This window comes from Talpa occidentalis, unplaced genomic scaffold (genome assembly GCF_014898055.3).
Source record: "Talpa occidentalis isolate TD23 unplaced genomic scaffold, MPIMG_talOcc4v2.1 talOcc4.16, whole genome shotgun sequence".
Classification (NCBI taxonomy): Eukaryota; Metazoa; Chordata; class Mammalia; order Eulipotyphla; family Talpidae; genus Talpa; species Talpa occidentalis.
Window position 1 is genome coordinate 26380884 of NW_023601653.1, and position 23882 is coordinate 26404765.

At 36.6% G+C, this 23882-nt stretch overlaps 1 long non-coding RNA gene across 1 annotated transcript in view; it reads left to right on the plus strand.

The window, feature by feature from the left end:
- The first annotated feature begins 23356 nt into the window (after positions 1-23356).
- Positions 23357-23882, plus strand: part of LOC129145952 (uncharacterized) — a 97998-nt gene continuing 97472 nt past the window's right edge. The window contains exon 1 of the long non-coding RNA XR_008552191.1: positions 23357-23474. This is a non-coding gene — a long non-coding RNA (uncharacterized LOC129145952). The remainder of the gene's footprint in view (positions 23475-23882) is intronic.

A 23882-nucleotide genomic window follows, 5' to 3' on the forward strand; every position in this document is an offset into this window, starting at 1 on the left:
TTTTTTTTTTTTTAAGATTTATTTATTTATTTATGCAAGCACTGGGTACAGTCAGAAGCACAGGAGGGTGAGAGAATTCACCAGAGACAGAGCGGGAAACAGAACAGGCAGACTGACAAAATACACTGCTGAGCAGAGCAGCGGGTGCGGCAGGAGAGGTCTGCGTGCCATGTGGGACCTTCGCAGGCGGCCGGGGATCGAACTGCGCTGCAGAGGCTCCTGGCAGCCTCGCAGCCCAGCGCTCAACTGCTGTGCCACCAGAGGAGGCCCAGATCGTGGTTTCTTTATGTCCTTTGTGAATTAGTAGTAAAGCTTGGCACTGGGCAGACTTATTTTGTGTGATTCTGATTGAAAAGTGAGTTCTTTGGAGGAAGCCAGTAGATATTACTTGAACTAAAGACAGACTGAGTCCTCCTGCCAGAACTATAGAATTAATATGGTAGCAACATCTAGATCTCTGAGACTTAATGCTAAAGTAATTTAAAACTACGGAGCATTTGTGAGAAGGTAAAAGGAGAGAATTGCTAAAATAACATCATTATCTCAGAAGCAACTACATAAATGCTGCTTCTTTATAATTTTCACACTGAAGGTGGTAGACTAACAGATGGAAGGAATGGATGATGCATTCCTGACACAAATTATAGTACTGGCAGTGAGGCAAAATGAGGGACTTTCTGGACATCTGCTGGAAGTTTCAGTTGGCTAAAATCAGAGTATATGGTAAGTTCTTGACTTGTCTTGTTGATGACTTCAACTCCCTAAAGACAGAGCAAGAACAGAAACAAGGGTGAGACAAGCACAAGGAACTGGGGTGATAGTTCATGGGTGAATGGGCGGTGGGAATTTCACAGGGACTATAACCAAGATGAAAATGCATACATTGTACAAAAATGAAAAATTATGTGAAAAATATATAAAATAAAAATTTTTTAAAAAAGAAAAGAAAGTGCTATTCTAATTTTGACCATCTCCTCTAAAGAATTGGTGGAAAAGATGGAAATCCTTCATGAAAAGAATGCTGTTTTGGTAGTTAGTCTAGCTGGGTAGGGAAGGCTGGGGCTGAACTGACATGTTATTTAGAGATTATGAAGGTCAACTTCATAAACGTAAGGGGAAAGATAGACTCGTTTCCATGAGATGAAGTCCTACAATAAAAGAGTTGTGAGTGTATTAGATTTCTATTGCTGCTTTAAAAAAATCACCACATAATTCAAAACTAACAACCCAATCCTTCTCTCAAGGGTTTTGGGTCAAAAGTTTGGGGATAGTGTAGCTAAACTAAATTCTCTTTCCAAGGTTTCACTAGCTCAAACTTAATACATTATCTGGACTGGGGAAAATTCTAATTCTAAGCTCACTCTGGTAGTTGACAAAATTCATTTCTTGAAGTTACAGAAGTAAGATCATCATTGTTTTGGTGATTGTCATCCAGGGACAAGTCTTTGCTCCTCACTGCTGCTTGGGTTCCCTCTTATGTGTTTTATATGGTTCCTTCCTTTTAGTAACAGCACATTGAGTGCATCTCACTTTTTAAATCCCTCTGAATTCTCTTTCTGCTACATTTCTCTGATTCCATCTGGAGAAAGTTCTCTGCTTTTAAGGGCACATGGAACTAGACTGACTACACATAGATTATCCAGAGTAATTGCCATTTCTTAAGGTCTGTAATTTTATTTATATCTGAAAAGTTCATATATCTTTTCATTTTTTTAAAAAAAAAATTCATTCATTTATACAAGCACTGGGTACAGTCAGAAGCGTGGGAGGGTGAGAGAATTCACCAGAGCCAGAGTGGAGAACAGAACAGGCTGACTGACGAAGTACACTGCTGAGGGGAACAGCAGGCGGCAGGAGAGGTCTGTGTGCCATGTGGGACCCTTGCCCGGCGGCCGGGGATTGAACCAGTGCTGCAGAGGCTGCGGGCAGCTTTGCAACCCAGCACTCAACCGCTGTGCCACCGGGGAGGCCTATCATATATCTTTTCATTTAAAAAGACATGGCTAGCTCATGAACATATCTGGAGCACAATTCTGTATACCAGAGGGATTTTCTTGGTAAGATTGGAAATATATAAATATCAAAGTGAGCATGAAAGAGCCAGATAAAATGTCCCTTGATCTCAAACTTTGCAAGAGTATGTACAAGAAGATTTTAAACACTTAAATTTTAAGAATAGTGTCAAGAAGATTAGCACTCTAATTGAGCTACCAATATTTTAAAAAAATTACTGAAAGAACCATTATGTTTACATTTTCAAAAAGAAAACAAGTGGTCTTTTAGACCTGGAATTGACTGAAAGAAACATAACTTTCCTTTAAGATAATGACTGGAAGAAATTTAATTCAGGAACTATAAGAACTATCTGTTTTAAGTGCTAAAATAACTTGCATTTTTGTCTGATCTGTGTGAATATGTGCTAGGGTGGTGAGAGTGTTTAAGGAGGAACTCACCAAGCATAATCTTTGAGACATCATGTTTAATGGGAGAGACTCAATCAATACAGTGTATGAAGGCATTGACTTTGCCTATTTTATTTAGTAGTTTTGACAATGAAATATGTAAAAATACAGAAAGATTTAACACATATTAAAATATTCTAGAATTCTAACGTGTTTATTAATGCCTACTACCAATGAATGCTCATTCTGCTGTTATAAATCTATTTTGACACAAATGCACAAAGATAATATTCTTTAAAAGATAAGGAAGGAGGGCCTCCCTGGTGGCACAGGGGCTAATGACACCGCTGTAAAGCTCTCACCAGCCACTGCAGCATGAGTTCGATCCCCCACTGTCCAGGAAGCAACCCGCATGATGCAGCTGACCTCTCCTGTCTCTCCGCTGTTCCACTCAGCTTTGTATTTCAGGCAATCTGCCTTTTCTGCTCCCTACTCTGTCTCTGGTGAATCCTCTCACCCCCCACACCTCTGGCCTACACCCCAGTTCTTGTATGCATAAATAAAGAAATCTTTAAAACAAAAATATAAGAAAGGCTGTACAGTACCTAAAAACTCTTTACTTGTGTGAGACAAAAGTATAAGATTATATATACAAATTCTAATATTGATTTCTAGTTTAAGTACACACATATTTTCTTACTTTGTCAGGGGACCCAGGATCAGAGGGACCCACTAGCTAAGAGCATGTCTAACACCCAGATCTTGTTTTCTAATGCTATTTGCCAATAAAAGAAACTGAATGTCCTTGGAGATTGGGGCAGTAAATATTTTAGATGAGCCTGTAGTATATTATTGTGTCAGTAAAGTAATAAAATGCAAGCCACGTTGAAAGAGGTCTGTCAAAGGAGTACAAGATTCAATTAATAATTCTCCCAGTGCCCAAAGCTGGAAAATATATGCAACCAAAATAAAATAATAAATTACAATACAGTTTATAAAATAAATGATTGCATAAATATAGAACTGAGGGAGAAGAGACAAATATCATTTGCAAAAGAATTCCATATAATTTATGCCTATACTGTGCCCTTACGTGGTGGCACATAACCTAATTTTCCCTAAGTGAGAGCTGGATGCAGTGATTTCATTCCAAAGAGTACATTTGAAAAGGAGTGTAGGGAAGAGTAACATTTCAGTGGAGAAACTTGACAAATACTATGTTAGCCAACTGAGCACGCTCAATATCAACAATGACAAATTATGTTGATAGTTTGTACCCTTGATGTGATGTGATAAAAATGACAATTTACTCTTGTGGTCTTCCTTCCTGTAAATCTGTAACCACAGCCTAATTTTGAAAAATATATACAAACAAACCCAAATAGAGGGTCATTCTACAAAATATTTGATCAACAACCATCAAACCTGTCAAGGTCAGGAAAAATAAGTACATTGTCACAGTCAAGAGGAATCTAAGGAGATGTGAATAAAAGGAATGTGGTATACTGGATGTGATTTTGGAGCAGAAAAAGACCACTAGGTAGTAACAAAGGAAGGATGAATAAAATGTATAAACTTTCATTAATAATAGTGTTTCAATATTGGTTCATTAATTGTAATAAATGAACCATAATAATGTTCATACTAGGAGAAACTGACTTCATGGGAACTTCATGTACTATGTACAATTTTTCTGTAAATCTGAAGCTGTTCTTAAAAAGTCACCATCTCTTGAAAATGTGGATTACATAATTCATTTATATATATATATCACATAAAGCAGGATTATACTGTATTACATAGATTATGTTATATAATGTAAGACTTGATAAGAGAGTGTGTGGATGAAAGGGCACTATTCTATTAACTGGGTTTCAGCTTCTTAAAAAAACAGCTTGTAAACTGATCCTATTATGATGGTAGGGTAGATCTTGGGAGGTTGCAAAAAATGATAGTACATTTGAAATGAGGTGGAGATGCCAGATATGCCTTAGCAAAGGACTAAAGAAAGTTCAGAAGGATGAGTAATATAAGATTTTTGTACCCAGATAAAATATTTCCTAGTGTGGCTCAGAGGACCGTGTCTTAACAGGAGATTAAGAAATGTGCTATGGGGAGAGGGATGGACATCAGTAACATTGAGAAGCTCAGTGGTGACTCTCCTTTGTTGGGCATGGTTGGTGGTAGAAATACTATGGAAAAGTTCTCTTGTGTTAATAAGACAGTAGCTTACAGGATGAGTAGGAATCAGGAACAGCACCTAAACAATAGAGACAAATTGGATAATGTTAACATAATTGGCAGTTAACCAAATTGCCCCAAATAGACACCAATGCTGAGGGAACTATGCCAATGGCTGATCAATCTGAGTGTTCCTAGGGAGAAGATAAATTAAAAGTGGATAAGAAAGTGGCTGATGTCACCCAGCAATGGAAAATTATCATCAGTCATTCAATTTCCATTTATGAGTCATTTATCAGAACAAGAGTCCATAAATTGAAGAACAGGGTGATCCTTGTAAAGATGGAACCACAATAACTCAAATGTATATAGAAATGATTCCTTCTGTCAACTCCTCTAAATTTTACTACTATTTACCAGGATAACAACACACTGAAATGGAAATTTCCAAAAGCTTTGAAGGCTGTTCATTTCAAACCTACAATGCTATTATTAAGAAGTCATTAGAGGGCCTCCCCGGTGGCGCAACGGTTGAGCGCTGGGTTGCGAAGCTGCCCGCAGCCTCTGCGACGCCGGTTCGATCCCCGGCTGCTCCCCGGCCACCGGAGGAGGGTCCCACATGGCGCGCAGACCTCTCCTGCCGCCCGCTGCTCCCCTCAGCAGTGTACTTCGGTCCTTCTGCCTGCTCTGCACCCCGCTCTGGTGAATTCTCTCACCCTCCCGCGCTTCTGACTGTACCCAGTGCTTGTATAAATAAATAAAATAAAAAATAAAAAATAAAAAATAAATCTTAAAAAAAAAGAAGTCATTAGATTGGGGGCTTATGGAGGCCAGTTGATAGTTCTGGCATCTCTCACTATGATTTTAAGGAAACCATGGATCACCTATGGTAATTACTTGTAAGTTTCCTGATACCTGATATGGATATAGTTTATGTCTGGAAGAACCATCACAGTGTTTCCATGTATGTAAATACCAGATGTCTGTAAATTAGACTATCTTTGCCACTATAATAAATAAATTTGAATTACAATGTAATATTATTACATCAGAAATGTTTTGAACCACCTTCAAATATTTGAATACAAGCATAGTGATCCTCATTATACATATCCATGAATTTACTAAAGTGTCTCCTTCAGAATCAGTAGATTGCAGTGAATTACAGGGGAATACTATAAATTTTTCCAAATAATTGAGACAAGAGTGGTTACATCTGTGCAAACAATGTCTGTTCTATGTGTAGTGTGGTTAAGACTGACCTGGGAGAGCATGACATCAGCCCACCTATGGTATTGATGCTATTGATCACACAGGCCCCTTGGTTTTATGGAATAATCTCAATAGCCTTTAGTTAAAATAGGTACAACCACCCTGGAGGGAGCAGTGCCCTTGGTATCAGGGATGGGAGAGTACACAAAGGAAATATACCTGCCCCTTCCCTCAAATGCTGCAGAGCAGAGACAGCGGGTGCTTAAAGCACAGGCATTTATCAATAGATCTGATACATGATTCTGACATAAGACCTTATAATATATGAGCTCAAGCCAAAGGGTAGAGCTCAAGCTGTTGGTATTCCAGAACCCAAAACTGCCTCCACTACTGTGTCTGATGTCAATAAGTATTATACAATACACCAGTCAGGGTCATTCTGGAAGCCTGAGCTTGTATAATCAAGAAACAATTCTCTCTCAAGCTTAACCTCTAGGGAAAAAGCTCATCCAAAGGCCTTAAGATGAACTCATCAGCAGAAGTACTGGAGCACCTTGGGTCATATGGTTGACCCCATGCATAGGACTGAAATTTGGAAAGTGCCTGAAGGGGAACCATGGGGTTCAGGAATTGCAGAGGTTTTGGTCTGGGCCTGCATCTCTCCTCTGGGTGAGTCCTGCTGGCTTCAACTGACCCCAGGCACAGAAGAGGAGGGGCTTTGACAATTTTGAGCAAAGTCCTTCAGTATCTAGGGCCCCTTGAGGAACAGAACCTGGGACAGGAGCACCAGTTGCCTAGAACTAAGAAAATTATTGGTCTCTGTTATGAGCTATATGGGCAGCAATGTGTCTGTTTCCCATATATGAAGAATGTGTGGATTGGAACTCGTTTGGTACACAGTGAAAGATTACTTAATAATGACAAAATTTTCACTTAGGGTACCAGTTCCTTAAATGTAAAGTATGTATAATAATACCTTTCTCATAGATTTTTAAAAACATTACTGTGATACGTTGTGTGATGTTTTTGAAAGAGTGACTGGCACAGATACACTTTATACATATTTGTTTAATGAATGAATGAGAAAATGATTCCTGGTTCTCATTTACAGAGGTTGAGAAGTTGTCAATTAATTAAATATAAATTTCGTCCTCTCCTCTCCTTTTTATCTTTTTCAAAGAATAGAATCCCTGGTGTTCCATTTAGCACTGTTTACCTTAGTGCCTGCACACAGTAGGTGCTTAATACATTTTGTAGAACACATTTAATTTCACACAACTAAAATCAATTGATTGTAATGGCAGTTCTTTGCCTTGAAGTATGCCAGAGCATACATAAAAGTTTCTAAGTTTTTCTTAGAAAAACTAAGTGTGTAGAGACCTTGAAAATTCTGAGAAAAATCTGGGCTTAGGTTTAGTTTGAGAGACTTCTCATTAGAATAGATAAATAGTGAATAGGTTAATGTCCTTGTAGTTATTTCCATTTTGTCTTCTACTTAAAAATAACACTCAACAGCTCAAAGAATACAGAAAGCCTAATATTTTGAAGCACATAGAAAACATGCTCCTTTTTCTTTTATTCTTTAGTTGTGTACATTTTAAAACAGAAAAAAATTTAATATTTAACTCATTTATACAACTCATTCATTTTAATAAAAAATAGACTGAGACATTCATATTGTAGCTTTCCCTGGAAAGTATTTGAGGGCTAAGATTATTCTTTTATACATACATAAAACCCTCAGTCTCTGGCATATTTTATCTTAAAATAACATCCAGCATTTGAGAAAAATGTATAATTCTTTGGTAGCTAAAAGGTAGAAATACTCTATTGAGATTTTACATATTCTGGAAGTGAATAAAAGAAAGCCTGTGTAATCTTATATGAACTTGAGGTCAAAGTCATCAAAATGTGTACTCTTTAATTTAAAAAATACACACAAAATAGCATTAATATGCAAAGCCTTATCACAGTATCTTAAAGCATTGGCCACATGTTTCTTACCTTCTTCATATGATCGCATTAGGATGGCAGCTGTCAGTATGATCTTCTGACATAAATTCAGGAGTCTGATCATTTACATCGTCGTATCCCCAGCTACCCATGAAGAGGTCCATCTGCTCTGGAACTCTATGCTGTGAGGATTCCCAAACCACATGGAGAGACAGTGAAAGTGAGTAACTGTAGTACATTCCCCAGAGGATTTCCCAGCCAATAGCAGCAAGCTCAACCAGCTTTGGGAGTGACCACTATGGATGTCAGCCCAGGAAAACTTCAAATGAGTCTAGTCCCAGATGCTCTCTGGCCACTATTACATGAGAGACCCCGAACGAGAAAATTCTAGCTGAGCCCAGTCAACTCTGAGACCCATGAGATACAACAATGCATTTCTTCAAAGAAAAAAATATTTAATGTGAAAAAATTATAAAGTGAGATAACTTGTATGCATTGGATGTTGGTGTATGTAGGAAGAATTAGGACTTTTCATGACTTCAGTTATAGCTGCTTCACTGAAACTCTCTCATTTATGCCACACACAGTCATTCAGCTTATGCTTGGTTATGTTCATGAAATCCATTAGTGAATGATGTTCTGTAAGCAATTGTCACTTTGAATTCATTTAGATAAAATCTATTGGCAAGAGGGCCTAACATGGCACATGGGACTTGAAACTCCTACCTTTTTTTGCTTTTGAGAATCCTCATACACTATCCAAGAATTGGTAGAAGGGGTAATTGTAGGGATTACTTCATTTTTTTATTGCTTCTTTTTTAGACTCAATACCACCACAGAAGTCCATGCACAAGTCTATCAGACTTTTCTGAAAATATGAATTTAATAATATACTAATGGAAATAGTTTAGAATTGAATATTAATTATTCTTTGTTCTAAAATATTCCCTTTAGTCACAAGAAAGTTTTATATGCATTCCACCATAGCAGCTGGTATTTAATATGCATTTATGTTTCTTGTTGGAGGAAAACATAGATGATTTATTACATGCTTCTGGTCTCTTCTTTATTTCCTTTTAAGCTTTGGTTTTCACAGTTGACATCAGAATTGCTAAATGAAACAAAAACTTAAGTACATAAAGGAAATGTCTTAATAATACAACATTTACTAACAATTAGTAATTGGTAAATGTCATATTTAATTTTATATTTTTGCCTCTACTACAGAGTTATTAGACATCTTCTGAAATGGCAGGACCTGAGAACTAGAACAATTTTAAGGTTATAACATGTTTAGGGATGTCAAAGTCATATCCAAAAATCAAGTCATTACAAGTTGTGTTTCTTCTTTGCTTTTATGATAACACCATACATGTCTACTTGACCATTCAAGATACATGGGATTCATCCTTATCTTGTTTCTCTTTCCTTCATTTCTTAAATTCAAATCTTTTCCAATGTCTGTTCTCCCTGTTGAATAACTCTTGAATTTTTTTTTTTTTTTTGTTACTGGTCTATCCCTACTGATCACACCATGCAACATCCTCCTAACTAGTTTCTCTGTATCTAATATTGACTCTGTTCACTGTTTTTCACATTGTAGAAAGAGTATATTTCTAACATGAAAGTTTAAGTGGTTCTTCCTTTGCTCAATTCAGTGGCTCTTAGTGGCTTTTATGACACAATCTAAAGTTAGATGGCAAATATTATAGGCCACCTGTGCATGCTTTTAATTTTCCTTTTCTCTGTACCAAAGACCCTAGTATCTGTTAGTTCCCCATGGTTTTAAGATACTGATTTTATCCGGGCTCTAAGGATTGAGCAGAAAAAATGGGTGAGGTCCATTTCAATATCTAACTTTCAGGTGACCTAAGTTGACCCAACCAAATAAATTTCAGATTTTTTCTGTAAATAAAAGCCACCTTCTCTTTTTTCAATTCTGGGTGTGAAGTGGAAGTAAGTAGGTTTGGGAGCTGTGCAGAGTCACTTTGAAACTATCAGCACAGATGTTGGGGTGCCAAGAATGAAGTCAGTAGTGAAGAATTGGATGCGAGAAAAGGAAAGAATAAAATAGTTCTTAGTCTAATTGTTTGCACAGCTAGCTCAAGATTTAGAGGTGTTTTTTCTGTGCTTGGTGCTGAAAGCATCTGTTGAAAACATCTTAACTGAAGCTTCTTTCCCCTCAGCTTAAACTGGACAAAAGAATTTTATAGATGGCCTTTCAATTCATTCTTTTATCTGTGGGTCTTTGCACATAGAGTTCTCCTATATTGAACAGCTTCCTTTTTTTCTGCCCATCTCTCAAAAATGTGTCAAATCTGAGTTTTGATTTCAGAAAGCCTTCCTTTAATTTTACAGTTCATACCTCTGCTTAAAAATTAAATATGTAGGACCTCCCTCGTGGCACAAGGAGTTAAGACACAGTCTGTGAAGCTGTCTGCAACCTCTGCAGCATGAATTCAATCCCCGACCGGCCGGGGAGCAACCCACATGGTGCAGCAGACCTCTCCTGCCTTGCCTGCTTCTCCCCTCAGCAATGTACTTCAGTCAATCTGCCTGTTCTGTTCCCCACTGTGTCTCTGGTGAATCCTCTCACCCCCTGCATCTCTGGCCTGTACCCCAGCTCTTGTATGCATACATAAATAAATCTTTAAAAAAATTAAATATGTAATAGTTTAGGTGGTGGTAAATGCTATGAAGATGAATAAATTAGGGGGGAAACAGTAAAGAAATGAATAAACCACAAAGTTGAACTTTTGTTTTCTGATTGTAATGTTACAAAATTTGAGAAACTTAATTCTGTTCATGGAAGCTATTCTTAGCAATTGTTTTCTAAAGAAAAGGCTTTAATTTGTAAATAAATTTCTAGCAGTTAGAGCACTGCTTGACCATCTCTGAGGTTTTCTTAAATCTCCCGCCACAATACCTTTTAGTGCAATAATATTACAGTAATATTTCTAAGAATCTATCAACACCTTCTTAAATTTTATTCATTGTGTTTGAATAGTTCATATTGTTATTAAATATAGATTATTATAGCTTAAAATAGTAAAGTCTAGATAAAATTATGAATATTTAAATTCCTCTATCATATCTTTGAACATACTGTCAATTTAAAATTGCCTTTAAAATGATTTCTCAGTCACTTTTTTCATTTTCTTTCTAGACTCACGAATTATAAATTATAGTATAGACCCACCTATGAGAAAATACTGAAAAAGAGGTAGTTTATAGCATCTTTGAAGTGGTTTTAAATTACCCTAATTTTAGTTTTTGAAACCTGATATGATTTTCTTTGAAACTGTATACATATACTATAATAAAGGAAAGAAGTTTTTGTTGTTATTTTTATGAATACTGATTGACCTTTGAAAAAACTGGGAAAATTTCCATTTTTTCCTGCAAATTATAGTTACTTGGAAATACAGGTTTCTGGTCTGGCAGCAACATTTTGCTTCTGGTTTCTGTTTTTTTGTTTTTTTTTTAATTATGTACATAGAGCCAGACTTTTAGTTTTCTTTAGAAGGTCTGTTTTCCTTTACAACACTAACAAAAATATCTAACATATCAGCATTTCTTTAGTCATTTTACATAAAAAGTGATAGGAAAAAAAAATTAACCAAGAAATATTTTGTGCCTATCACTGTGTGCTCACTACTCTCAATTATTTGATCCAGAATATTCATATAATATTATTAAAAACTATCAAATAGAATTCCATAACATTACATCATGAAATAAAAATTCCTTGGGTTGTTTGGAAATATTTCTGTGGAACTAAGATAAATTCTGAAGCTCTGAAATCTTAAAGGGTAAAGAGGGAAAGGATATTTTCTTTGGGAGACATATGAATAAACTGGAGTATGTAGATTTAAGTGGACATGAAATAATAAGAAGTTTGCTTAACTTTTTATTTAATTAGTAACATGTGAGAGGGATAGTGTTACATACATTTGTGCTTTCATATTTTTTTAATTTCCAAGTGAATTTTTCAGATGGTTATGCTTCTTTGCATTTTCATCTTAAATGAGATTAAAACCCAGGCTTCTAAAATTTCCTGCTTTGTCAATACACCTTGTCTGGGTGTTTGGGATGAGCAGGGCTCAACTTACACAGTGAATAATGGCCACACCTGCTTGGTGTGTTAGCCTCGAAGATGCCACCTATTGACCCTCCCTCTTTGTAGTTACACCTATGTGTGCTCCCCTGTTACTCTGTGCCAGGATTGTCTGTGTGATTAACAGCAATGAACAGAAGTGTTGATATGTCACTTCCAAGCGTGGATGTAAAAGACTTCAGCTTTTGTCTTGGGACATATCTCATTTGAACTGCTTTTGTTAGAGAAGTTATCAATGCTGAAAGTTCGGCTCTACAGAGAGGCCCACTTGATAGATAATGGAAGCCCCATCAGAATTCACGTGATTGAACTTTAAAGATTTATTTATTTATTTATACAAGCACTGGATACAGTCAGAAACATGGGAGGGTGAGAGAATTCACCAGAGCCAGAGCAGGGAGCAGAACAGGCAGACTGATGAAGTACACTGCTGAGGGGAGCAGCAGGTGCGGCAGGAGAGGTCTGCGTGCCACGTGGGACCCTCGCTGATGGCCGGGGATCGAACTGGTGCTGCAGAGCTGCGGGCAGCATCACAGCCCAGCGCTCAACTGCTGCACCACCAGAGGAGGTCCGCACGTGATTGAACTTTAAAATGGATTTTCATCCCTTTGCGGACTGAAGTCCTGGCTAACTAGACAGCAATCTCACGAGCGACTCTTACTAGACCCATTTCAGTTCCCCTCTTAATTCCTGACTTTCATAAACTGTGAGACAATGCATATTTATTAACTTGAACTTCTAATTTTTGAGGTGTTACATAGCATCAGAGAACTAAACTACCTGTAAATTTTTCAGTTTTTCTTTTGGTTTTATAAAGTGTGTCTGGAGTTCACACAGTGAATTTTCAGTAATGGAAATCTGTAGAGTCAAGAAAACTTACATAGATTGGCCATTTTTCCACGAAGTAGAAGTTATTTACCCTAATTTTGCAGTCTTATTTTCCCTTCAGTTCATTGCCATGTTTTTAATGAAAGAATGAAAAGTACATTACTGCTGATTATCCTAGGCTGATGGACAACTCTTACCAGGCAGGGGAAAGGTGTTGGTTAGGTAAAGGAGGTCACTTTTTATCTTTTAAAGCCTTTTTTTTTAAAAAAAGATTTATTTATTTATGCATACAAGAGCTGGGGTACAGGCCAAAGTTGTGGAAGGTGAGAGGATTCACCAGAGACAGAGTGGGGAACAGAACAGGCAGATTGACCGAAGTACATTGCTGAGGGGCACAGTGGGCGAGTCAGGAAAGGTCTGCTGTGCCATATGGGTAGCTCCCTGGCCAGGGGATTGAACTTGTGCTACAGAGGCTGCGGACTGCTTCATAGGTTGCATCTTAACCCCTTGCACCACCAGGGAGGCCGCTTTATCTTTTAAAGCTTTAACAGATATGTTTTAATCTCAAACTTACTATCAGTGCCTGAGCTACAATTTATTTTATCTTTAATAACACTTAACAAAAGTATACTTTTTTGAAACTCCCCTACTTTCTAGTAGTTAGTTTCCCCCTACTTTCCAGTTTTACCCTGACTTAGAATCCATACAATTCATCAGACTCTGTGCTCATTGACTTGGGCCTCTCTTGAGGGAAGCCTAGGTCTTGGTTCTAGAAGGGCTGTGCAGTATCCATGACACCCAAACAATTTAACTTTGTAATGGCATAGCACTGGCGCAGTGAATCGGGTCTCACTGAATTATTTCCTCACTGAAGAAAATAACCCAGAGATTCCTCTGGGGCCCCCAGAACTTGAGGCCCCGGTTCATCTGGTGCTGTGATGGACAGCTGTTGGGATTTGTCCAGTAACCAGCAGCTGAAATAAGCTCTCAGCAGGGGTTCTCCCCGATCCTGTACCTTGGGCAGCAATTCCTAGTATTCAGATATATTGTAGCCTTAGAAGCAGGCACTCTCCTTGGGATCAAGAACGGATATTTCCTCCACCAATCCTTTAATGCCTGACCTGCCACCATACATCACATCCATGCTGATTTGGCCCACCACTGGCTAGTCATGCTGCTGCCTGAAGGTCTTAATTCTGGCCTGGTCCTTAGGTGTCAGATCAGCCAGCAAGTCATTCAGATTCATGGAGGAAGCACTGGGACACAGGACAGCAAGGATAGGCAGGACACATTCTTGGCTCAGAAGTGCCAGGGGGCCCTCAGTGAGTAAAGCCCTGGCATGTGAACTCAGGAATCTGTTAAGGAAGTGATAAGGGGAGAGAGCCAGAGCTGTGCCCACATGACCTGGTCGAAAGGATGTAGCTGAGGGAAAGGATAGATAAACCTGGGGTGGCACCCAGCTGGGGAACCGCTTCTGTTTTATTTATTTTATTTAGTAACATCCACAAACACAATGTGCACCAACAAAGCAACCCCCTCTTTAGTCATGTTGTGGTGGAGCTTTTTTGTTGTTCTATGGTGATAAAATATATAATTTTCATTTCAATAAAGAATTAACTGTATCTAGGCTTTAGCACTAATATGTCAAAGGATACCAAGCCACTGACCTGCACTGAAAATATGTCATTTTCCAGATAATTTCTCATTTAAAATTGTTTTTTCATCAAGACAGTGGATTTTTCTTGTAGCAGTAGCTCCTCAATTGGAGTGAAATCATATGATTATGCAGCCTTGCACAATCTGCTTCATTTCTTTGGCAACAACTGCTGAAAGGACATTAACTCCAGGGAGCCTTCATCAGGCTTGAAGTGCTGTGGCATCTGGCATGTTAATCAGGGATTTTTGTAAAGTCAGTGAAAACAAAATGTCTCCTATGTATTTTTAATTTAAAAAATTGAATGCTATGGGCATTTAAATATTATCACTGTAGCAATTGAATAACCATAATCAATCTTTTTGTCTATTGAAGTGAAGGTATTATGGGATTTCCTAAGATTTTAGGAAAAAAAAAACTCTTGTTCCTGATATTGTGCAATAAATACTATTCAGTTCATCTTTAAAGGAAAATTAAATGCCCTTACTAATTTTTATGGAATAATTTTTTAGATGGATTCTACAAAATAAGCAACTACCAGTTAACTGAATTAATGGTGTATACATGTGTCATATTTTCTGTAATTTCCTACTTTTTTTTACTTTCATATTTTATATTTATGTACTATATAATTTTTACTGTTACACACTATAAGCAATAACTAAGATACATACAAATATGTCTTATTCCATGCCTGGAATAAAGTGCTTGTGTGTTAAATTATAGGCAATATAAAAATATTACACTTGTCCAAAAAGCAAGCAATACAATTAGCATGTAATTCTCAGAATCATTGAATTTTAGATTGAATTTGGTGCTTGTCTGAAAGATCAACCTCTTAACATACTCATTTTTGCAGACAAGGAAGGGAAAAAAATCATTGAGTTACCTGCTCATGATTTTTCAACTTACTAGGTTCATATGTTCCTCATATTCAGTGTTTCCTAATGACCCATAAATCCTTTTTCCTAAATATCCAGGTAGAAACATTACTCACATGAGTAAATTCTTCAACTGTAACTTAGCAAATAGATGAGATCGGTCTATTATGCACCAAATAGTCCCTTGGTTAGTTACTATTTAAATCTCAATTTGTAGGAGAATGAACTCTATGGAAAGGTGGAGATAATTTACTGGAAATCATTAGAGTTTTGCTTCAATCATTCATTCTTTCATATAATGGTTACATATGGATTATTTGTCAAGTGTCATGCACTGTTGGAGGAGCTGAGGTTATAATACTATATAAGTACTTTCAATAGGAGACAATAGAAAGGGATTATACAGACAAATGAATGAGTAAGCAGGGTACTTACCTGTGAGGGGAGGCAGAATACACCACCCAAAATGTACCATGTCAGCACATATATAATTTTGAGTTGAAAACAAGTAAGATCTAGCAGACCCCAAAAAGGAAAAAGCTTTTTTACCTCTCCCTTGACTGTCTAAAGTTAGGTAGAAGGCAGCTACCAGAAAGAGAGTTATTATCAGAGATAATTTTTCATTCCAGAAGGACTGACCTGTGTAGCAGGGAAAACATCTGTTTACCAAAAGTTCGCTCTTCTCACCTTGTGAGTTGTCTTCTCTTTTGAAGGCCTAGAGCTATGTTCCCTTCTTAGCTCAGGACAGTGGATAAGCCTTATTTGTCTGATGGCCTTCGAATCTTCGTGTCTTTGCTGTACTCCTGTACATATGTAATTAAGTTTTTTTCCTCCCATTAATCTGTATTATGTCACTTTAATTATTAGGCTAGTCAGTGAGCCTAGAATTAAGGAAGGGAAAAATTTTCTTCCTATACATCTGAAAATCTGAATTTTTAACACCCTGCTACAATGGAAATATGCACTGTGAGAGATTCTATATATTCTTTGAAGTAGATGAAACATTGATTATATTTTAGTGTTATGTATCTGTAGAAATTTCTTCAGTAAGGGCATTGTTTACCCTTTCACCAGCATTACACACTAGGATATTATGGACTTTGGAATCTAGGACACCTGGATTCCAATTTGTATTTATCATTTATCTTATTTGTGACTTAACTGTGTATCTGTATTTTCACCTGTAAAGTGGACTTCACATTATGCCTAGCCATATTACTTACTCACTAAATTCTATTTTTCTTTTCTTCCATAGTTCTTGGGGCTTGCACCATGTTGAGAAATTGATTTAGTGTCTGAGAGAGACTTGAATATACCTCCCATTGAAGTAATCTCTTTCCAGAGTCTACTTCTATTAGAAGTATAGTGGGAATAGTTACCAATTTTGTATTCTATCTGGGCACATAATTGAGTCTTCACTAGGCCTTTTAACCCATTTTATGGGTGATAAGACCAGTTATCCTTTTCTTATATCTTTTGTCATTTGTTTGATGGTTAGAAGTAGTGTAGCATGGAAAAAAATGTTGATGAAGTAGACATTTAGTCCATGAAAATTCAAAAGCACAATGGCTGTCTATTTCTACAAGAATGTTTTATGCCTTCCTCATGGTAGAATATATACAATGTAGTCAATTTGTCATCATCTAGCCTACTGATTTTATTGATGCAGGATTACATGCTGATGATCTAGAGTTAGTCACCACTTCCGAAAAACATGGTGATAGTTTTGACTGGTGGTAGACAGATCAGTCTTCATAAAGACAATTGGCATGAATATTCTATGTCCATGCCCCCATGGCCATCCATCTAGCTCATGAGCCCACTGAGAAAAGTATTAGGTTGTTGGAAAAGAGGGTAACCTACATCCAGTATGGATAAACATATCCGTCAGATTATTAATGGCTTACTTCACTGTGGAAGTGTTTTGTTGAGTATTTCTTCCCTAACGTCCTTAGTCACAAGTCTTTAATCTTTGTTCTTATGAGTCCCTGATCATTAGCCAAGTATCCATTAGCCACAGCCCAATAATTGGGACAGCTCCTTACATCATACCATCCATCTTTCTAGGAGAAGTGGACAATGAGATATATGGCTGATATTCTGTCTGTTGAAAGGGTTTCCTTTAGTCTATGACCTTCAGAGTCTTTCAGGAATGTGGCTTTTGGATCTGTGTCTGGGCTTTAGACTATTTCAGTCATCTATTTGTGTCTGTGTCATGTGGTTTCGATTATAAATACTTTATGGCAACTTTTAATATCTAATAGTAAATACTTCCTCCCTGCAGTTTTCATTAAGATATTACTGCCAATCCTTGCTTGCTTCTTCCTCTATGTAATTTTTAAAATCATTATCCTATTAAATAAAAAAAAATGTTCTAGGCTCTATTTAGAATTTCTTTAAATTTATACATTTTGAGGTCAGTTCTCCCCAAAAGGGCCTGATGAACTTTTTTCACTAGGTGCAAGAGTAAGCTTTTTGTCACCTTGTTATAGGAACTAGAGGTCAATCTAGGGCCTGTGAACCTTGGGATTTTTATCACTATTATTTAAATGATGCAGGTACATAAGCATCGAGGACCTTCAAGACTTGAGAAGCTTATTTCTTGCTTGAGTCCTTTGCCCATTTTTTTAAATCAAGGAAATAATCACTGCGCCCCCTTTTTAAAATAACCTAGAAGAAGGGAGGTTTGGAGTTCTCATTTGATTGTAGAATCTCACCTTTGCTCTCAGCATAAGAATGAGGTAACCCCTCCTTGTCTGTCAAGTTAACTTTCCCCCTGCCTCTGCTTAATCTCTCAGTTCCGAAGCACAGAATAAATATCCCTGATTCATTTTGCTATTCTTTAGAATTTACAACTATGTATATGTATATTAATAAATGGATTGTTTTTCCTTTGCCTACCCATCTAATGCTGTATTGATTACTTGTCCAGCCCAAAAAGAATCCAAAGGATTCTGAAAGCAGATTCAGGAGTACGGCTAACTAAAAATATTGAGCCAGTCAAGTGCAGTTTGATGCTATAATTTTGTGAAGAAAATATTAAAGCATAATAAATGCAAAGATGATTATAAGTATAGGTGTTATTTACTGATAAGTTACATAGTGGAATGCAGTATTTTACAAATAGTATTTTAAAATAATTCTTAGGTATCACATTAGTGTTAAAGTGACCTTTAGTTATAATCAAAATATGAAGTATATTTGAGGTTTTGAACTGTTAAAATTTGCTCTCCTCATTTTATGTAAAAACAATATTAACTTAGTCAAAGATTCTCAGGAAAATAGAGGTCCTCCATTAAGAACAGTGGGCCTGATTACTTTAAGCCTAATTAATTGCTTAGATTAACATTCACCTGACAATGTAGAATGTAATATTTTAAAACTTGTATTTCTGTTATGTTCTTATTGGATTAGCAATATACAGAAAGGATTAGTAATATACAGAAATCCCTTTATCTCAATTATTTTTCTTTTCCTCACTTCTACCAAACCTTGAATCTTCCCAAACTGTAGCATTAACATTTTATCATTTCCCCTCAAATTTATCTGTTATCTCCACAGGTGAAGTATAAAAGATGAAAATTAAACTGAAATTAACCATAACCAAAACATGATTTCACCATAACTCAGTACATAGTCTCTGATGAATGGAAATCTTTTGTCTTAATATCCAAGAATGAAAGTAAATTACATGGAAAAACTGCCAATAAAGAAAAGGGGAAATGAATGAGTTAATTGCAACTAGAGGGCAAATGATCAATCTAGGAATATTTCTGTGTTCTTTAATTATGGTGCACTCTTGTGATGCCAGTATTCAGTTATTAAATTCAAGCTACTACTGTTTGACAAAAGGTATGTCCCAGGGCATAATAGAATGCAAGCACTTGTTGTACAAATAATACTAATTAGAATTTTTGTTGAATATTGAATTGGTGACTAAAATTTGGTTTTGATGTTTTATTTATATTCTACATGTGCCCAGCTGTATTTGGATGTTTCATTTTATAAAGAATTATTTTTCTATTTTTTTATCTTTTTGTATCCTTCCAATAATTCTGTTAGAAAACCATTTTTCCCTCTTTTTGTAAAGCAGAAAATTGAGAGTTAGTGAAGTTAAGTGACTATCTGACACCAAACTGGTGCATATCAGAACTGACACACATATAAGATTTTCTGGCTCTTTTTCCTGTATGATGATCAGGCTAAAAGAAATACTATGTATGTATGTTGTATACTACCAACATTCATTGAATGCTAATTAAGTACTGAATGCTAATTGTATACCACATTGCTCAAGGTGTTGAGGCTAATAACAGCAGGATCTCTTACCACATATAGATAACTTCCATTAACATTTTTGTTGAGTTAGTATGTTCTTCAGTAAAGAATTTTCTCTTTTTGTTAAGCTTATGAAGGTAAAATAAATGTCATCCTCTCTGAAAAGTGTGAAGAATCAAATTCCCTCCCAGATTGCTTTTATTAGGTACCCGTGGGTAGGTTAGGAAATGTCAGTCAATGCTAGGAACTAGCCTAAAAAAAAAAAAAAAAAAAAAAGCTCCTAAGTCCAATAAGCATTAAAACCTAAGTACAGTTTTCTGCCATTTGCTAGATTTTGCACAATTTTAGCCAGAAATACTGTTGTGCTCTTCTTTGTGCATACATGACATCAACTAGTGAATTTTTCCAAGTGCCACTTTTTAATGAGTTATTTACTAAATGAAGAGGAAGGACATTTACCTTTTTTTGAGTTGTTTGGCATATGAACTCCTAGTAGTTTTTCACAAGGAGCAATTAGTATATACTTTGAAATGACTTTTTTATCCTTTGGAAACAACTTATTTTTGAACTAGTAATGGGAATTTTTTTTTATCCTCCAAATTTTGATTTTATAAATGCAATTTCACACTCTGATTAAGGTTACTAAAATTATGGAGTGGAAAATATTTACTTTTAACCAAATGTTTTTGGAAACCTTTCTCTCAGTCTAAGCACAAATTCTCTGAAGCATAAATAACCTGATAAACTGCATACAAGAAGTGTGATTCTATTTATAATTTTGTATGGCGGTACTATCAAAATTCTAAACTTGAGACCACCAAAGTGAGGTCCTTGCTGAAAAGACCTATCGGTTCCTGCTGCCTTCCCATTGCCTTCGATATCCAGATGCTAATATAGTGGCTTTGAGGAAAAGCAATTGTAACATTTGTATAAAATACAATTCTGGGATCATGGAATTCAATATGGATTAAATCCTACCCCCTACTTTTAGAGACTATATTTAATATTTCTTCTGTGATGCTTGAGTAAAAGAGTACACTAGGGGAATCTAGTCTTTTGATAACCACTCATATATTCAAGAACACATCCACACACACTACAGATATCTGTCCGTAGAAAGACAGATAGATATAAGAACCAGTTCAAAAAGTTTCACAGTAAAACCTGTGATCAGATCATTTCCCTGCCTGATCCCTTAAATCTCCCATGTGCCCTTGACCCTGTTGAAATATGTCTCAATTTAGCTCATTCTTGAGCTTTGTTAATACAAAATTTTTAATGTAGTAGGAACTTTCATGTTTCTTATTTTTAAAAATGATAACAATTGGGGCTCCCTGGTGGTGCAAGGGTTAAGTCTCAGCACTATGAAGCTTTCAGCAGCCACTGCAGCATGAGTTCGATCCCCAGCCAGGGAGCTACCCAAATGATGCAGCAAACCTCTCCTGTCTCGCCAGCTGCTCCCCTCAGCAGTGTATTTCAGTCAGTCTGCCTGTTCTGCTCCCCACTCTGTCTCTGGTGAATCCTCTCATCACCAGACCCACCCCCACCACTAGCCTACATCCCAGCTCTTGTATGCATAATTACAATAAATCTTCAAAAATTATAGTAATTTATCAATCTATTATATACGAAAATAAGCAGTGAGGAAAGTGGCTATGTGAGAAACAAGAGACTAACGTTAATTATCACAAAAGACTCAGTACAGTCTTATGTCTGAAGACATTTGCCCATCAACCGTTGAAAGATGGATATAAGAACCAGTTCAAAAAGTTTCACAGTAAAACCTGTGATCAGATCATTTTCCTGCCTGATCCCTTAAATCTCCCATGTGCCCTTGACCCTGTTGAAATATGTCTTGAGACTTCCCCTTGGCCATGGACTCAAATCATGATTCCTAGTCTTACATAGCCACATTCCTGATTGTGCTACAGCGTGATTATTTTTCTCTTAGGTGACCGCTCTCAAAAATTCTTTGAATGAATACCTATGAATCAGATTCCTTAGACAAATCTATGTGATGGAAGAAAAAAAGTTTTTTGAGCATTTTTGCCTGCTCCATAGGGTACTGATATATATTGAGACATATTTGTAATTACATTTTTGAAAAAAAGCTTTCAGCTTATGTCATGATCATTCTCATTGGATTCTAAATGATTTTGTTTTTGTGGTATTTTCCTGTCCCATTAAGATTGATGTGAAGTATTGTGGGATGTTTTTTGATAAACAGCGTAAATTAAGTTAACTGAGTGCTTCAGTAATAAGCATGAAAATTTGCTTTGTAGTGTAGTCACTTTATCAAAGGTTTACCACAATCCATTAGGAAAAATTGTTCCTGCCTCACTATCCATGGAAGGTACTTCAACCATGATCTTAAATTTATACAGATTTGCACGTTTTTTAGGTCATTTGATTCATTAAGTATTTCTTTTGAAATTCCACTCCTTCAGTAAATCAGTTTCCTCTTCCCCTGAGTTTTTAATTTTCAACACATTCTGTTATATAAATATGATGCTTGGGATGCTTGCTGGCATCTGTGATAATTTTGGCCTTATATATATGATTTGTAACATTCAACTTTTCTTCTAATATGTGAGGTTTTCTAGGGTTCTTAATTCAATTACCTTCTTCTGAGCTTTTTACCCTTTGAGGAAAGCTTTTTTTAAACTTAACAATGTGAAAGAGATTATAGCCATAATACACAATACATTTAAATGACAGAACTGTGAAACATGATCCTGTTGAAAGAAAAGCTGAGAAATGATGACAAATTCATTTTACATTTTCTTCTCAGACTCACTGGCATTTGCATTTAGATTCATTAGTGTGCTTTTGATTTGGATACAGAATTTTGAATACACATGATTACACTTCATTGAAGCTTATATTGAGACAGAGAAACTTCAACTAGGAAGAATTATTGTTCCCATTCATCACTCCTTCAGTAATAGGATTATGAATTCACACCTTTCCCTTGTAATTTTGCAGTACCTTGCCACTGTGGGCAGACTGCACTTCCCTACACACCCCCAGTCTTTGAGTCCAACAAGTGTCTTGCTTTGGCCAGATATTTGCAGATATAATGCACACAGAGACATGGAAAGCCTGTGTGTTGTGCCTTTTTTTCTTGTGCCTCAACCACTGCCATGGAAAGAACATTCTGGGCCAGTCCAGTGTTCCCAGGAGGCGCATGACTGATACCTACAGCAGAGACAACTGAGCCTAGTTGACCCTAGATCAAACTTTTCGGTGAATGAGCCTATGAGACTAGCAGAGGCATTCAGCAAAATCTAGACTAAAACAGACTAACCCACTAACTTGTGAGCTAGATGGAATTTTATTGTATGCTACTGAGATTTAGTTTTTCCTTTTTTAAATGTAGAATTATTGTGTGGCCATACCTAATTTATATGGAGAAATATTATAAATAATGCAAATATAGTTTTACAAAATAATTTCTTTCATATGCTCACTGAACCTTATCAAATGTAATGGAATCTAATTTTTTAATAACCATATTATTACACTTTTATTCCCACTTTTTAAAATTTCCATTTCATTATTTAAAAGAGATGATTGCAATCAATTGCAATATATTATATAATCATTAATGGATGTCCATCCACCTTACCTTTATCATTTTGCTGTTGCAGTTCTCCTGGACTCCTGTATGTTCCATGGCAGCACACGTTCTATTATTTTTTTCCACATTAAAAATCAATCAGCTTTATTAACACATCTATTAAGTTCACATATACTCTAAATATATAGATATCACTGTTTGCTCCTTGGTCAAAATCGAGATACAGGCATTTAAGAGGCATTCTTGTTCTTCTGATACCAGGATCTCGGAGGTGGTGGTCAATAGAGAGTTCTATAATTAAATTAACATTCAGTTTGGAGATCGTCTTAATGTCAAGAAAGAGCCTGTGAGAAGCAAAGCCAAACCCAAGACCAGAATGATTTCACAGGTAAAGATACAGCAAACCACTTATAGATTTAGACAGTTTATTTTTTTTCCTTTTTTTTAATATCTTTTGTTTTTTAAGATTTATTTATTTATTTATTTATACAAACACTGGGTACAGTCAGAATCGCGGGAGGGTGAGAGAATTCACCAGAGCCAGAGCGGGAAGCAGAACAGGCAGAAGGACCGAAGGACACTGCTGAGGGGAGCAGCAGGCGCGGCAGGAGAGGTCTGTGTGCCATGTGGGACCCTCGCTGGCGGCTGGGGATCGAACTGGTGCTGCAGAGGCTGCGGGCAGCATCTCAGCCCAGCGTTCAACTGCTGCGCCACCAGGGGAGGCCCTAGACAGTTTATTATTTACCTGGACAAGAAAAGAAGATTAGGCCAAGGGTGCAGTTTCTCTGTGATTCTT